Source organism: Chionomys nivalis, chromosome X (assembly GCF_950005125.1).
Source record: "Chionomys nivalis chromosome X, mChiNiv1.1, whole genome shotgun sequence".
NCBI classification, from domain to species: domain Eukaryota; kingdom Metazoa; phylum Chordata; class Mammalia; order Rodentia; family Cricetidae; genus Chionomys; species Chionomys nivalis.
This window is the reverse complement of record NC_080112.1, coordinates 109,338,707-109,349,509: the sequence shown is the minus strand read 5'-3', so window position 1 is coordinate 109,349,509 and position 10,803 is coordinate 109,338,707.

Genomic DNA, 10,803 nt, shown 5'->3' with positions numbered 1-10,803 from the left:
ATTTGACAAAATCCAACATCCTTTTATGATAAAGATCTTGGAGAGATCAGGTATAAAAAGAACGTATGTAAACATAATAAAGGAAATATACAGCAAGCCACCAGCCAACATCAGATTAAACAGAGAGAAACTCAAAAGTGATTCCACTAATATCAGGAAAAAGACAATGCTATCTGCTCTTTCCATAACTATTCAATATTATACTAGAAGTTCTTGCTCGAGAAATAAGACAACAAATAGGAATCAAGTGGATACAAATTGGAAAGGAAGAATTCAAACTTTCATAATTTGCAGATGATATGATAGTATACATAGATGACCCCTGAAACTCTACCAGAGAATTCCTATAGGTGATAAACACCTTCAGTAATGTGGCAGGATACAAGGTTAACTTAAAAAAAAAAAATCAGTCACCCTCTTACATACAAATGATAATCGGGTTGTGAAAGAAATCAGAGAAACATCATCCTTCACAATAGCCACAAATAACATAAAATATCTTGGGCTAACTCTAATCAAACAAGTGAAAAACCTTTATGACAATAGCTTTGTGTTTAAAGAAAGTAATTGAAGAAGATTCCCAAAAATGGAAAGATCTCCCATGTTCTTAGATAGGTAGGATATCTACAGAGTCAATGCAATCCCCACCAAAATCCCAACACAATTCTTCACAGATCATTAAAGAACAATACTAAACTTCATATAAAAACAAAACAGAAAACCCAGGACAGCCAAAACAATCCTGTACAATAAAGGAACTTCTGGAGGCCTTAACATCCCTGAATTCAAGTATGCCTCTAGAGCTATAGTAATAAAAACAGCTTGGTATTGGTACAAAAACAGACATGTTGATCAATGGAACTGAAGACCCTGGCAGTAATCTCTACACTTTTGAACACCTAATTTTTGGCAATGTAGCTAAAATTGTACAATGGTAAAAAGAAAGCATCTTCAACAAATGGTGGTGGCATAACTGAATGTTGACATGTAGAAGAATGCAAATAGATCCATATCTATCCCCATGCTCAAAACTCAAGTTCAACTGGATCAAAGACCTCAACATACATCCAATTACACTGACCCTCATAGAAGAGAAAGTGGGAAGTAACCCTGAACAAATGGGCACAGGAGACCACTTCCTAAATCTCACACCAGTAATATGGACACTGTGAGCAACACTTAACAAATTGGACTTTGAAAATGAGAAGTTTCTGCAAGACAAAGGGCATATGTCAATAAGACAAAATGGCAGCATAATGAATGGGAAAAGATCTTTATCAACCCCACATCTGACAAAAGGCTGATCCCAAAATATATAAAGAATTCAAGAAAATAGACATCAAAATGCAAAAATTGGATACAGATCTAAACAGAGATTTCTCAACAGAAGAATCTCAGTGACTAAGATAATATCGTTATTTATTTATTTAAAAGAAAACAAACTATCTTGTTTTATTTTACAAACAAATCACAGTTCCCACTCCTTCCCCTACTCCCATTCCCCTCTCTTGTCCCCCACACAAACTACATCCACTCCTCAGAGAGGGTAAGGCACATTGCTTTGGGGAAGGCCCAAGGTCATCCTTACTATATCTAGGCTGAGTAAGGTATTCACACAAAGAGAATAGGTTCCAAGAAAGCCAGTACAAGCGGTAGGGATTAATCCTGGTTTCACTGCCAATGATCCATAGTCTGCCCCAGCCATTCAACTGTTTACCACATTGAGAAGGACTAGTTTGAACCTGTGTTATTTTCTTCCCTGTCTGGCTGGAGTTGGTGAGCTCCCATTAGCTCAGGTAAACTGTTTCAGTGGGTGTCCCCATCATGGTCTTGACCACTTTGCTTATATTCTCACCCCCCCATACACATACTCTTCGTATGGACTTTGGGAGCTCAGTCCAGTGCTCCGATGCAAGTCTCTTGCCTTTATTTCCATCAGTTGCTGGATGAAAGTTCTATGATGAAATTTAAGATATTCACTGAGATAATATCTTACACCTGTTAGAATGGCTAAAATCAGAAAACACTAATGATAGCTTATGCTGGAGAAGATGTGGTATAAAGGGGAACACTCCACCATTGCTGGTAAGAGTGCAAACTTGCCACAGTCACTTTGAAATCAATATAGCAGTTTCTCAGAATATTGGGAAACAAGCTACTTCAAGACCCAACAATGCCACACCTAGGCAAACACCCAAAAGATGCATAATCATTCCACAAAGATATTTGCTCAACTGTGTTCATAGAAGCATTATTTGTAATAGCCAGAACCTCGACACAATCTAGATGCCCCTCAACCGATAAATGGATAAAGAAAGTGTGGTACATTTTCACAATGGAGTATTATACAGCAGTAGAATACAATGATCTCATCAAATTTGCAGGCAAATGGAAGGAACAACAACAACAAAAAAATCCTGAGTGAGTTAACTCAGACCCAGAAATGCAAACACAGTATGTACTCACTCATAAGTGAATATTAGGTTTAAAGCAAAGAATAACCAGGCTGGAATCTACAACCCCAGAGAAGCTAGTTAAAAAGAGGACAGTAAGAAGGACACACATGGAAGGCCCCATTAAGGGAAAATAGTTAAGAGCTCCTGGGTAAACTGGGAATGGGAGTAGAAGATAAGGGATGGGGGTTAGGAACATGAGGTCTCCAGATAGCAGAGATGGGGGAAGGATAAAGGAGGGCAGCAAGGAAAGAGATATCTTGATATGGGGAGCCATTGTGGGGTTAGTGAAAAACCAGGTACTAGGGAAATTACCAGGAATCCACAAGGATGACCCCAGATAAGACTCCTAGCAATTGTGAAGAGGGTGCTTGAACTGGCCTTCCCCTATAATCAAATTAGTGATTAACTTAATTTTCATCATGGAATCTAAATCCAGTAACTGAAGGAAGCAGATGCAGTGGGTTGAGCTCCTAGAGACCAGATGAAGAGAGGGAGAATAATATGAGCAAAGGTGATCAAGATCATGATTGGGAAAACCACAGAGACAGCTGACCCAAGAAAGTGGGAGCTCAGGAACTCTGGACTGACAGCTGGGGATTCTGCATGGGACTGAAGTAAGCCCTCTGAATGTGGTGACAGTTATTTGGCTTGTCTGTTGTGTGGGGGAGGCGGGGGCTCTGGCAGTGGGACCAGGACTTATCCCGAGGAGGGATTTGGTCCTGCCTCAACTTGGTATACCAGACTTTGTTAACTCTCCAAGCCTTACCTCCTTTGAGGAGTGGGTGGGAAGTTGAATGGGGATAAGTGGGGGACGGAAGAAGTCGAGGGAGGGCGAACTAGAGCTAGTATGTAAAATAATTTTTTTTTTTAAAAAAAAGAAAACACAGTAACTTTACTAGAAAGTTCTAAGAAAAGCAGGACAAGTAGAAATCATCAAGCAGAATAAAAGACTATCACAACTCCCTTGGGTAGATACCACCTGTGCAATCATAGGCCACACATGCCAGAAGACAAGTTGGCAACTCTGGAAGACACCTTCTGCCAACTGTAGGTCATGCCTTCCAGCAACTAACTCTGAACTCCAGCAGACAGGCCCTACCCAACCACAGGTCATGCCTGCCAGAAAATCAGGTAGGCTGCCTACTCGTAGACCTCCTTCACTCTGTATGTGCCCCCTCCATCCTATTCTTAATCCACTATCTCCTCCTCTTTTCTGTGTCCCAGCCCTCGATACAGGCAAAACCCTCTGCTAAACAAGAGACCATGCCTGCCACCAAAAGTGGCAGCCCCCAACTTGGGTGGAGACCCCCTGCTCAACCACAAGCCACACAGGCCAGAAAATCAGAGAAGAAACAGAAATCAAGGGAAAAAACACCCATCTAATTAGGAAAAACCCAGAAATTGGCACCTAGATATATAAAAACCCAAAATCCAGAGGCCCGGATTCCAGCACAAAAACACAGTCAACAACAGCCAAGGAAATATGTCACCACCAGAGGCCAGCTATCCTACTGTATATTTCACTAAGGCTAAAGGACAACAAAAAGACCTTTAAACCAACTTTTGAGTTAATCTTGTAGACCACCATTTTTTGGAGTTTCCTGGTGGGATTTCTGGGGTCCCTTATATATAATATCATATCATTTGCAAATAAAATAAAAATGAAAAAAGTGGAGAAAAATATATCATATGATTGATGACAAATTTTCTTGTTTTATCAAACAATATTGGCAAGACATTCAGAGTTATTTTCTATCACGGAAATAAGCAATGCTGCAGAATATTGTTCCCATAATTAATATTTGCTGTGGACAAGTTCTTTTCTCCTGGATTATAAATATACTTTATTACATACCATCTTCTACTGTGATTCAGGTCTGATCCTTGTGTTACTTTTTGCTATTTCTTTTGTGATGACTGTAAAAATTTATAATGTAATTAAGATTCATAACAAATATCCATCCCCAAGTAATACAATTATTTGAGGACAATAAATATATATTTAGTTTTTACTAAGCTAAGTTTTAGGGAATTTAATTTTAAATTCACAAAGAAAATTCTTCATGGATTATAACTGTAGATGATTTAGGACAGAAATGAAGACAAGGCATAGATTTATTTCTCACTTTACCTCAGCTCTTCTTTTGCAATTCTAGTGCTCAAATCAGCCTGGGATCAAGTGACACCAAGGGACAGGAGGACTGAGCCAAGTCCTCCTATGCTAGCCTTATTCTACAGCCCTCCAGTGCTCCAAAGAGTGGGTTTTAAAGGAAAGGGAATTAGAATTTCAGCAGAATTCATTACCCTGAAGTCTAAAATATAAATCAGCTATAAAAGGGCTTAGATAAATTCATGAATGAAAGGTCCATAGAGGGAAAAGGGAAACCAATGAAGAAAGATTACAATTTTAGACTTAAATTGGGAAGGGATTCTCAAGAGTGCATCTGCTCTGGCTGCTTACCTTCAGGTAGTTAAAAATAAACCTCTGCTTTCTGATGAGGCAACTGAAACTCAGAGTCGCTTGCCCAAAGTCCATAGCCAATCAAAATGCAAGAGACACAGAAATAACTACTCAAACTTCACAAGGAAATAGATATTCCATGCACTGACAGATCCCTTTCTCAGCCGTATCCTGATGCTGGGCCAATTTCACTAATTATTTCATTCTCGGAGAGGTGAATTTTATGTTGAACCCTTTTGAGGAATGTTCTCTATATTAATAGACCATGGCAGGCCAAAATAACCAAAGAAATAGATTCACAATTATCTCATTTTAACTAATTCTATTTAATCTATGATCTAAATTTTATTTCTCCTGCAGGATACCATTCTACTAAAAAATAGTAAGAGGTTTGTGTAATGAAAATATCTTCATGTTTTTAACTTCAATACTTCTACATTCTAAGATCTAAATTGAATGTGGACAACAAACTCGAGTTTATGTGATGACCCTTTCAAATTGAATTTGTAAGAAGAAAAATCCCTTAGCTGTACCTAAACATTGAGCATTATGTCTTATGCACATTCAATATGAATGTGCATTAGCATTCAAAAAAAGAACAGCTTTCAAAGGTAATGTAAAATTATCAAGTGGCATGGAGTTTGAGGATAATCATCCCAATTTAATGTAGGATGTCATTCAGGAGGAAGATTTTTCAGCTGGCTTCACTGAAATTATATAGAGGTTATCATAATATCGCATTCCCTACATGCAAACATATTTAGTAAATTATTAAGTAAATAAAGTAACAATGGAATATTATTAGTAAGACAATAACACCACACTCTAAAGTAATTGCCCATATTTCCACTTATGAGTAGACACAAAACTAAGTATATAAAGAGATGATCCTTAAAATATTATGATGAAAAAGTGAACACTGTTCCCTGTATTTTTGCAAACTCATCTATATGCTTTTAGTGTTGTATAAATGTTTCCCACTGCTAAGTCACCTGTTGTGTAGTGTTGAGTCACTACTGAGGCATTATTTTTTCAACCACCTTTTTTATAAACTTGGAATTTCCTTTTACCCTCTCATTCATAAACATTATTTTGTACCTCTTCTCCAGGAACTACTCTCCAAGGAGACTACAAAGACATTTCATGCTGTATCTTGGTTACCAGTGTTTAATGTTGAGTCTTCATTATATTTGTCAGTTTCTTAACTGCATTATATGATGTTCCATATCATAACCCCAAAGTATGTCCTGGGAAAAGACCATTCATTCCTATAAAGACCTCAGGATGTCATACAACACAACACTCATTATAAAGTGAGTATTGAAGTTGTGCGTGGGTAGTATATTTTTTCTTTCATACATCAATAAATTTTCTATATTATAGGTAACAGCAAAATTATGTATTTCAGCTATTATTTTGCATAATCTAATTTAACAAAACCTAACAGCATGAAATATGTAGATGAATTCTGTGAATAAGGACCTCACTTAATAATCAACTGGTATTGAAAGAATTCCTTTCTTGGGCAAACTTAAACAGCATCTACCTTCTTCATAAAGTCCCAATGACAAACCAATTTATGATTTCAACACAGTTTACTCTGAGGAACCAATGAGTTTATTGTGCTCATTTGCAGGGCATATGTGAAGGATTATCATCAGGAGCAAGGGTAGTACCAAAGAAGTTGCACTAGAATGTCTTTACCCAGTGTGATTGAAGAGTTCCCCATATTTGCATAGACAGATTACTGCTGTGGGAGCACATTCTGTTCCTTCAGCCAATAGCCTTTAAGATACCAGCCCACTTGAGCATGGCCTCTGATAGTTTAAAGAGCTATGGGAACCGTATGCCTGCTCTCTTGCTTCTAGCTCCTGTTCGGCTGTTAGACTCTGTTCCTGTTTGAGCTCAGAGGACTATTGTTTAGGACAATGATCTGTAAGTTTTCCCCTTAAATAAATAATCCTTTTATTATCCTAACTCTACAGTTAATCTTATTGAAATATATATCATCTAACACCTCTATAGACCCCAAAGTAATGGGCGATTAGGGCAGAACCTTATACAAATGGCTTTGAGGATGTGTTTGACTCTCAGGAGTGTATCCAATGACCTTCCATAACTCTTGTTCTATGAGGTAATGTCAAGGCTCAACAGGTACTGATCATGGTGGTCTCTTCCTAAACAGGCACGGCTGATCTATCCAAGACAGTAGCTGTTTTGCTTATAGGATAGTTACTTACATTGTCTGGGATATTCTTTCTTTGATGTGGTCACTTAGGTCACTCAGTAGTCTATAGGTAGAGGATAAGTTGGTGAGATGAAACCAGTAGACATTATTCACATATCTTGCATTTTTGTTTAGCTGGGACGGAATACCAGAGTATGTAACATGAACAGCATATAGCAGTATCGTCTTGAGGTAGTGTAACTTTATGCATGGTGAGCCAAGATGAGGTTGCATTTCTCATTAACATTTAGACTCAATGGGCTAGAAAGATAGCTCAGTCAGTAAAGTACTTATTGTGCAACCCTGAGAATCTGAGTTTGAGATCCAGAATTTTCACACACTTGTAATCCCAGTCCTAAAGAGGTAGGGAAAAGAGAAATCCTGGAGCTTGTTAGCAAGCCAGCCTGGCTGAATTGGTGATGCTTGGACAATGAGAGACACTATCTCAAAAAACATGTGTACAGTACCTCACAAAGGACATCTGAGATTTACCTTTACCCTACCTACTTACCCCCACCACACACAATACTTACATGTACAAACATCCACAAAAGCACATACACTTACATTTATAAACATACACCCACATATATACCATACACAGCCTCAAAAGTCAGACAAAACCACTTCTAGCAAGTGCTATTGATTAACACTGTCAGCCCATTATATTCAAGGTGAAGTGACATAGACCTCATACCTGCTCATAAGAGGAACACACAAAAAATAGTCTAAAAAATATGAAGTCATTTTTCAAAAACATGCTATTATTCCCCATAACACTCTATTTAAATGATGCTACTTTAAAAATAATCATTTATTGTATGGCATGTGTATTATGCTTTGTGTCAGAAATTCAGGTAAGTTACTCTGAATCATTTTCCTCCTCCCCCTGGAACCAAGTGGAGTTATTCAGTGATACTAAGGTAGTCCACATTATAAACTTGAAAACATATAAGACAGATTTTTTTTTTGTTAAAAACTATTTTTTTTCTTTTTTTTAGTTTTTGGAGAAAATTAGTCAGGCAGCCCCAGAACGGATGGTACAAGTTGTGAAAGTCCAGATGGTTCAGCAAGTCTTTCCAAAGCTCTGTGCATGAACCTTTAGCGTTTTGTGCAGATTGATTTCACTGTCCCTACAAAATATCTGCATCATAACTTTATACATGTTAACCCCCTTTGTGCTGAATTCAATTTAGACAAGTTACTAGAGCACAGCGCACAAGCATTAAACATACATGGTTCCTATATACTCAAGGTGTGTGTATCGAACTAACACTGATATTTTCGAAAAAAATCTCTAAGTGAAGGTGAAACATTTGTGATGAAGAAACTTGGGATCTGTGATAACTTTGTTATCATGTAAAACAAGTGCTTTGTGACATCTTCAAATGTGGTTAGTCTAATAAATGGAGCAAACATGAAAACAGCTATAGTGCATTCTGTTGAAAAAAAAACATTTTTCATTCTCTACATGTTCAGTTGCTCCCAGCACTGTCCACAAGCTGTATGCAACTGTACCATTAGGATTAATGCAGCGAGGAAGAATATTGACATCCTAATCATAGCCAGGTAAAGATAAAAGCTCATAGACTAAGTTTTCTGAGTAAGGGTCTTTGTAATATGAAAGTCTAGGAAATAAGTAACAAGCTATCTTCCTCTGGATATTCAAGAGGAGAATGTAGAGCACAACTATAAAAAGGAGAATGGGAAAATAGTAGCCAGGTACTTTCTCTACTAAAGTCTGATTTTAGTCTCTTTTTCTGGGCTTCTCTCTTTGAGCTTTTGATTCTATCTGAGCCATTCTTCCTTTCATACAAAAATCAGTCTATAAACCGGGGATATGTCTCAATGCCCATAAACACTTGCCATGTATACATGAGAACATGAGTTTGTCTCTCCAGAACTATGTAAACTAGGTGAGGTAGCATGCATCTGTGTTCTTGGTGCTTGTAAGGCAAGATGGAAGGAACTGACAATTCCCAAAAATTAGCCTGGTGTACCTAGTGGAAAAGAACAAAGAGATTGTTTCAAACAAAGTAGAAATTGAGGACATACCCTTGAGGTTGTTTTCTGACCTCCATGTGTGTGGCATGTCCCCTCCCTCAAACATAAACACACAGTTAACAATTCCAGTTGAGCAGTTTTTTTCAACATTTTGTTACCACAGAGGTAACAAGTTTGGTATCCATGCAACTCTTTCATTTTGACATATAAATGATTCTATATATATGTATGTATATATATATACATTTATGCATATATGTACATATGTGGGGTACAATGAAATAATTAAATTAATGTATTAATGTAATTATTATGTTCAATATAACAAAAACATTTTATTCCTTAATTATTAATTTTCCCCAATACTGAGAACCTTTGAACTCCCCTCTTCCTTAATTTTGAATTTCTATCCTTTATTGGTACAAAATAATTGTTTTGCAATGTTAATAAACTTCTAATATAGCTGTTATCTTTTCTGTTGTACAAAAGTCACATACACAAATAGCTTCAAGATAAACCTCTATGTAAGTTGAACTATATGTGAAGCTGGATGCATGGGAGGCCTTTCTTTTTCTGAAAGATTCTAGGAAGCATCATCTGGTTAAAGTGTTAATAGAAGGTTGTATTTCCACACATTTGGCTGTTGTTTTATTGCACCCACACTATATCTCTTGAATTTACTCCTTGTCTTGAAAGCATCTCTCACTAGAAGAATCTTCACACACTGACTTGGAAATAAGCATATTTTTCTTTAGGTCTACTAAGTTTTAGTACTTTTATATTTCCTCTGAATTTTTCTTGAGAATTGAATAGTTCTTTGTTCAACTCATGGAACTGCCTGACATGCAGGTACAAAAGCCAATTGAAACCTTCACAATTCTTCTTAGAATTTTTTTGTAGTTTGATCCATCAGTATATATCTCCAAGGTGATTTTAGGAAACTCTCTGCCCCTTCATCCAAATTTTTTTCTTCCTCTAGTTTGCAATAATACTTTTCCTTAAGAACTCACAACTTCCCTAACACACAGCAGAAGATCACATGAGAGCCACAAGGATTTTCTAGCTTCTGTCTAAGGCCTAGCTTCAAATTCATGCAAGATGTTTTTGTTTGCATGACAGTGCACCACGATTAATTAGTAAAATTTCCTCTGGTTACTAATTCTACACAACAAACTATATAAATTAAGTTAATTTTAAAAATAACCATTTTGATGTATTTCACGTATCCTCTATATTGGAAATTCAGAAAATTTTAAATAATTTTGGCATCAACTGGAGTTATACAGTGATAGTTACCTAGATAACATGATGTACTTGAAAGATCTTAGACAGCTTAACTGATGCATTTTTGTTCTTGGTTAGTATTGCTGAAAGTCTAGGTTCATGTATTATCTTCAGCTAGTTTAACAGTTGCCGAACTTCCTAAAAAGCAGATGTCTTCCTTCAGTATATTCCAAAAGAAACAGATGTGAGGTTTATAAATTTTTGTTTCAAGACAAGGTACAGTGGGACTCATCTATAATTATAGTGCTTGGGACACTAAAGATGGAGATTCACAAGTTCTAGGACCACCTCATCCACAAAAAATATCACAAAAATATAAAAATTCTACCTAAGTGATCAAACAGCATACCATTTACCACTTGCTGTTTCTC